The sequence below is a fragment of the Gavia stellata genome, chromosome 21 (assembly GCF_030936135.1).
Source record: "Gavia stellata isolate bGavSte3 chromosome 21, bGavSte3.hap2, whole genome shotgun sequence".
In the NCBI taxonomy this organism is placed as follows: domain Eukaryota; kingdom Metazoa; phylum Chordata; class Aves; order Gaviiformes; family Gaviidae; genus Gavia; species Gavia stellata.
This window is the reverse complement of record NC_082614.1, coordinates 6,954,251-6,960,294: the sequence shown is the minus strand read 5'-3', so window position 1 is coordinate 6,960,294 and position 6,044 is coordinate 6,954,251.

Below are 6,044 nucleotides of genomic sequence, written 5' to 3'. Positions count from 1 at the left end.
CGGCGGGGAAAACCGCGCTTCCCCGTCTGCGTGGGGATTTTCACACCGCTGCTTGGGGCCACGCACAAGCGTACAGAGAAACGCGTGGGAAGTGAGCCTCTCCGTCATTCTTTGAGCTCAAAAAAAGGGAGTGACACAAAATGAGCTTAAGAGTCTTTGACTAGCTCCACAAAGCCGGACTAAGCCTATGCGCGCACTCTTAGTAAGCTGCGATTTGATTACTCCAGCAGGGAAAACCTCACGAAGTTAAAGACTGAGGCACAGGAGCCTCACTTTCGCGTTAGAGACCGAGAAATAACAAGAAAAAAAAGATGCGACGAGAAAGCTGCCGGCAGAGACAGAGCCCGGTTTCCCCGTCGGCAGGGAGCCGCTGCTCCGTGCACGTTTGAGCCTCCTCGCCCCCCAGCCGGAGCACCGAGCCGCGGCGGCAGGCGACGCCGTTGCCTTTCCGCTCCCACTCGCGGCGATCCCCGCGGAACAAGGGCTCGTTTCCCCCCGCCCGCCGGCACGCTGCCGGGGGACACCCAAACACGGACCAGCTCTTCCAGCCCGCCGGACGCCGGGCAAGGACCCGCCGCACCGCTGCCGGGGCCCTCGCAGAGCGGCAGAGAGCGAGGGGGGAACGCACCAGACCCCTGCTCGCTAAGCTCAGACCCGCCCCCCCCCCCCCCCCCCCATTATGTAAACCATCACCACCCGCCCTGTAACGAGGAGGCTACAGGCAGGCAGCGCTGCCGTCATTTCCAGGCGCTATAAATAGCGCCCGAGCCCTGCTCCCGCCAGCAAAGTTGCCTCGGCGGTCCCCCGCCCCGCGCACGCAGGAAACCGCGGCCCCCCCCCGGCCGGGGCTGCAACACGGGGCTCCCTTCGCAGCCGCCTCCCCGTTCCCCCCCAAAAAAAACACCCAACAAGAGGGAGAGGGGCCGGCTTCCCGCACGCTCCGGTACTCACCGCTGCGCCGTGCCGGCTCCGCTCCCCAGCCCGGGCTCCGAGCAGCAGCGCGCCCCCGGGCCCCTTTCCCTCGGGGGGGCAAGGGCAGGAGGGGAGGCGGGACCCCCGGTCCTCAGGCGGCGGCCAGCGAGGGCTTAGCGCCGGGCCCTCACCGAAAAACAAAGCGGGGGGTGGAGGGGCGGCTTCCCTCGCCTCGAAGGTACCTTCTCGGCGGCGGCCGGGGGTCATAGGCGGGGACCGGGCGCGCGTCTCCCGCCCTGAGGGCCGAGGGGCGGCCGAGGCATCCTGCCGCCGCGCTGCGCTCCCGCCCGCCGCCGCCTTTGTTTTGTTTTCCCCCGGCCCGGGGATGCTGCGGCCGTTAAACCCGCTCCCACCGCCGCCGGCAGCCAATCACCGCGCCCGCGCGCGCGCCCTCGCGCCCGCCCCGCCCCCTGGGGGCGGGAGAAGGAGCGGCGGCGCCCGCTGCGGGGGGCGCGCGCCAGCTGGGGTCGCGCGGCGCTCCGCCCCCCGGCTTTGTGGAGGAAGAGCGGCTCGGGGGCGGGGCGAGCGCGCCGGCTTGGCTCCGCCCCCTTCGCTCCGCCCCCGCGGGCCGTTGCGCGCACGGCGAGGCGGGCGGGCGCGTGGTCCTGGGCGCGTGCCGCGAGCGCCCCCCTCCTCTCGCCTCCCCACCCCCCCCCCCCGCCTCAGGCGCGCGGCGGTGCGAGGCGGGAAGCGGCGGCGGCGCGCGCTGAGGGCTGTCGCCGGCCCGACCCCCGCTGAGGTACGGCGGGGCCTACCGCTGTGGCGACGAGGGGCCCAGGCGAGAGCCGAGGAGAAAAGCTGCACGGAGTGGGGGGAATAAAACGAGCACGAGGTAAATTCTCGGCTGAAGCAGTCGGCTCGGTTATGGTGTCATCCTGGGGTATTTTCAGGGGGGGTTTCACGTGAAGGCACTGTAATAAGCACTGTAGGATTACTCAGACTTTTTTTTTTCTCACCAGAGTATTTGTCTTCCACGTTTCTGCTGAGAGTAGGTAAAACCCTGCAAGATGACGCGGGTCTGTTAAAAGTTCAGTGTTGTAGAAAACCCATTCAGAAAAAAAGCCCAGTTGGAGATTGGAAGATAAGTAGGATAGGGCAGAGCACATGTTTCCACAAAGGGAGTTTTGGGAAGAGCTCGTTGCTTATGAAGAAAAAAATGTATAAGAGAAGAATTTTGAAGATTAAGGAAACCAAAATACAACTCACAAGTAGTTTGCAAAGCATCTGAGGTCTGTTGGCAATGATCATGTTTCCCTCAAAAAAGTAAATAAAAGCTAGCCCTTGGTTTATTTTGGCTGTACCGTTCAATTTCCATGGGCAAAGAGTATAGAGATCCAAACTGACGAAGCCTGGGATGAAGCCCTCATTTACACCTTGTACCCTGAGGCAGGGCTCTTTTGTCCTGCTACATAAATGCAGCATCAAAATCTTCTTCGCCTCCTTTTCTCGTCAGTACTGACATCTTTTTTTCCCCAAAATCTTTATCGAGTGTTTTTTTTACCCAACGGGCCTTGGGACTTTGCAGAATATTAGAGAAATAGAATCCACTACAATTCAGCTAGTGGCTATAACCAATAAACCATGTGCTAGTTGATTTTATTCTGCCTATCCATTTTAAAATGTAATTCACATGTTTATGCATTTTTTGTCATATAATTCTTCCTTCTTAGTGACAAATTAATGGCCATTCTTGAAGAATAGTACAAAAAAGTCACGCACAATAAAGAAGAAATATGTTTTGGCAAAACAGCAGGAAACAAAACATCTGTGAGAGTATTTCCAATAGGGCTTTTATTGCAATTTTCCCATCATCTCTCTAGCTCCAGTGCTGGTAGCTGTAGTCTTGTAAAAAGAAGAAAGGTGATAATCCTTTTGACTTACTTAGCTACACTTCAGAGTGCACCACATCAGGCTTCCTAATCCAGTTCCCACAGATGAGTTAGATGAGGTGTATGATAAAGACGTACAACAAGATAATAAGTGGAACCAAGAAGGAGGCAGGGATGTAGCATAGTTTAGCAGAGAAATTACATTAAGTCTGATACAGTGCAGAGAGTGCATAAATCTTGAGATGCTTCTTGAAAAACAGCTTCAGACTGTTAAAAGTTAAAAATATCCCATGAAGGGCTTTTACAAATTTTTAACAAGCAGCTTCTTTTACTCCATTGTGAGGGGCCTGTTACTACTCTCCCTTAACAAGACAGATTTCTTAGTCCATTCTTCTTTATCTGGTCAAAGGATACCTGACTAGATGGACAGCTGGTTTCATCTGGTATGGCTGACCCTGTACCCTATTTACGCAGCTGCCATACAGTTGCCTAAAAAATACTCGCGCATGTATGCTTTAGAAGTAATTGCTTTGGGTTTTTAATAACAGTTAATACTTATATTGTATTTTAGAGGTTCTAAGTACTATACCACAGTATGTTTATCATAGTTGCAACTTTTATCCTCTTTTTGACGATTAGGAATGAGGACTAATAAGCAATGAGCAGAAAGTCATGATAAAAACAACATTGATCTCTGCAGGTAGTCCTCCCAACCCACGTAGTGAGGTGTCAGTCCACATAAGCCATGACTGACACCTCACTGGTTCACTGAAACTGGTGGCAAAGCTCCCATCACAACACGGAACCCCTGAACCTCAAAGGCAATGATACCACATGTACACAGTCCTCTTCAGGGATCATTGCTGCACAGGATCCCAATGTTGAAACGCGGCAAATGCTGCAGTACCTCCTGCACTCTAAAGTCTTGCTGATGCTCTGATTCAGTGCGGACTCAAAGAAGTGCAAACTTGGAATTACTAGTGCTGCCGTATATGCTTTTCTACAAATGTAAATGCAACATAGGGTTTCTCTCTTCTGTTTACCTTGAGAGACATGCTGTGATCTTGGTTTAGGTGTTAGGAACTGACCAGGTTACACAGACACAGGAATTAAACTCTACATGAGGAATAAAAAAATACCAGCACTCCAATCCTGAATATAGAAGTGACTCTCCTTTTCAGAGATGACGAGATGGACAAGGGGGAGAAATAAGTGTCTGTCATTCAGTGAGGACAGCAAAGGATCCCAAAAGCAGAACAATGTTTCCATTGTTTTAACACAAGCTCTGCTTCTCCTCTGAAAGATCCAAATGACAGGGACACTGAGGGTTTCTTTCTCCTTGCTGTTTGTTTCCCTAGTAACAAATACACAAGCTGCACTGTTAGAATACCATCCTTTTCTCTTTTTTTTTTTTTTTTTAAGATAAAGACATGTCAAGGATGTATTCAGTGCTTTCAGTAGCAGGTTAAGGTTGCTTGTACGAATGAACCTCTGATACAGCACGATGTACTTTAAAGTACTGCGTGTAGTCCACTGAGACAGTGAAGTAACTTAAAATAAAAAGCATGGAAGAAATTTAATGCTTGCATCTCAATGTCTATACTGTTTAGATTGTAAACTCTTAGGGCAAAGTCTGCGTTTCACAGTGGACCCCTGATCTTGATTAGCAAAGCAGAGGGCATCATACTACTACTACTACTACTACTAAATCTTATGTAGTGTCCTAATTATGTCACAATCATATTATCAGTAATATAATGCACACCATTTCAATGGGACTGATTTTGACACTGACAACTCTTGCCTCTGTTCTTGTTGTGAGCTCTGCCTCATGAAACTTCTCTTTAAATATAATTCTGTAATAGGAGGGGGTGGTGTTGCTGTTTCTCGTTAGGATTCTAATCAAGGTTATGATCTGGAATTCACTGGGTTACGGGAATTGGAGAGATGGCATGCAGTCATTGTCTGTGTGATTTAGCACATTAGAAATAGAACTGGTAGGTGAATCATATCCAAAAACATAAAAAGCCATTCTGAAAACAGGACAAACTCAAAACATGACAGACAGAGGCAGGAAAGACCATTAAAGGCATCTAAACTGAGAAAGAATGTCTGGATCATTCCTTCCTTTGCTTCTTCAGGATATGTTAAGTCTCAAAAGTATGGAGACTTTAACCAAATTTAAAAAAAAAAATGATTGGTCTTAGAATTGTCAAGCTCCGTGTTCTCTGTTTTAGCTGGAAGATGACTACTAAAAGAAGGAAAAATCTTTTTTTTAAAACAAAAATGACTTCTTTCCTATATGTTTGCCATAAATGTGAGTTTAGTAATGAAAAAAAAAAAATTTGCTCTTCTCTTCCCAGTTACTCAGGTTTATAACATTGTGTTCTCTGAAGTTCTCCAAGGAAAAGAAATACGCATCTATTTCTTGGGACATGTCAGCAGCCGGCCTAAAGAGTATAATATAGAAATAACTGACAAAATCAATATCAAACTTATGATTATACAATATGAAAATATAACATTATGCATTAATTGCAAAACAGCTTGTTGCTAGGTCATAAATTATACTGGTATTTATCACAATGTATTTTAGTTACTTGTCTGGAACTGCGTATGTAGGGAGGTATTTCAGGTGAACAAATAAATTAGTATCTTTTCATTTGGGATTACTTTTGAAACCAGTAGGCGTAAGTATTAAATTGTACTACATATGCCAAAGTAAAACCTGCAAACCGAGAAAAGATGCAGTGAAGCTATTGCTCCACTGGATCAGGGAATATCAAAGGATATGATCAGCTGTCCTGAAATACTCTGACGTCTCAAGCTATCCTCAATAGGAGAATAGGAATAGCAGAGGAATTTGTTTGGGGATTATGAATCAAGCAAATTTGTATAATGATTTTTATATGCTGTAGACATCTTCTCATATGCATATAAATGGATGTGAGGTGCAAAAAAGTCTGTATCACCCAACTCTAGACACCTGATTCAGGAATATATGTATTCTCTCTAATCAGAGGGCTGAAATATACACCACTAGAGGGTGATTTGTCATTTGCAAAATCTGAATTGCTCTTTTTATCCCCACCATCACTGTGGAAGTGCTACTTTTATCTCCTCCGTGACTTTTGAAATAGCAAGACCAGATGTTAACTAAACTTTTCTGATATTCAGACTGACAGATATACAAGTGTCCTACCTAATGTAGAGAAGTTTACCAGGGAATTAGCCAGCATACAA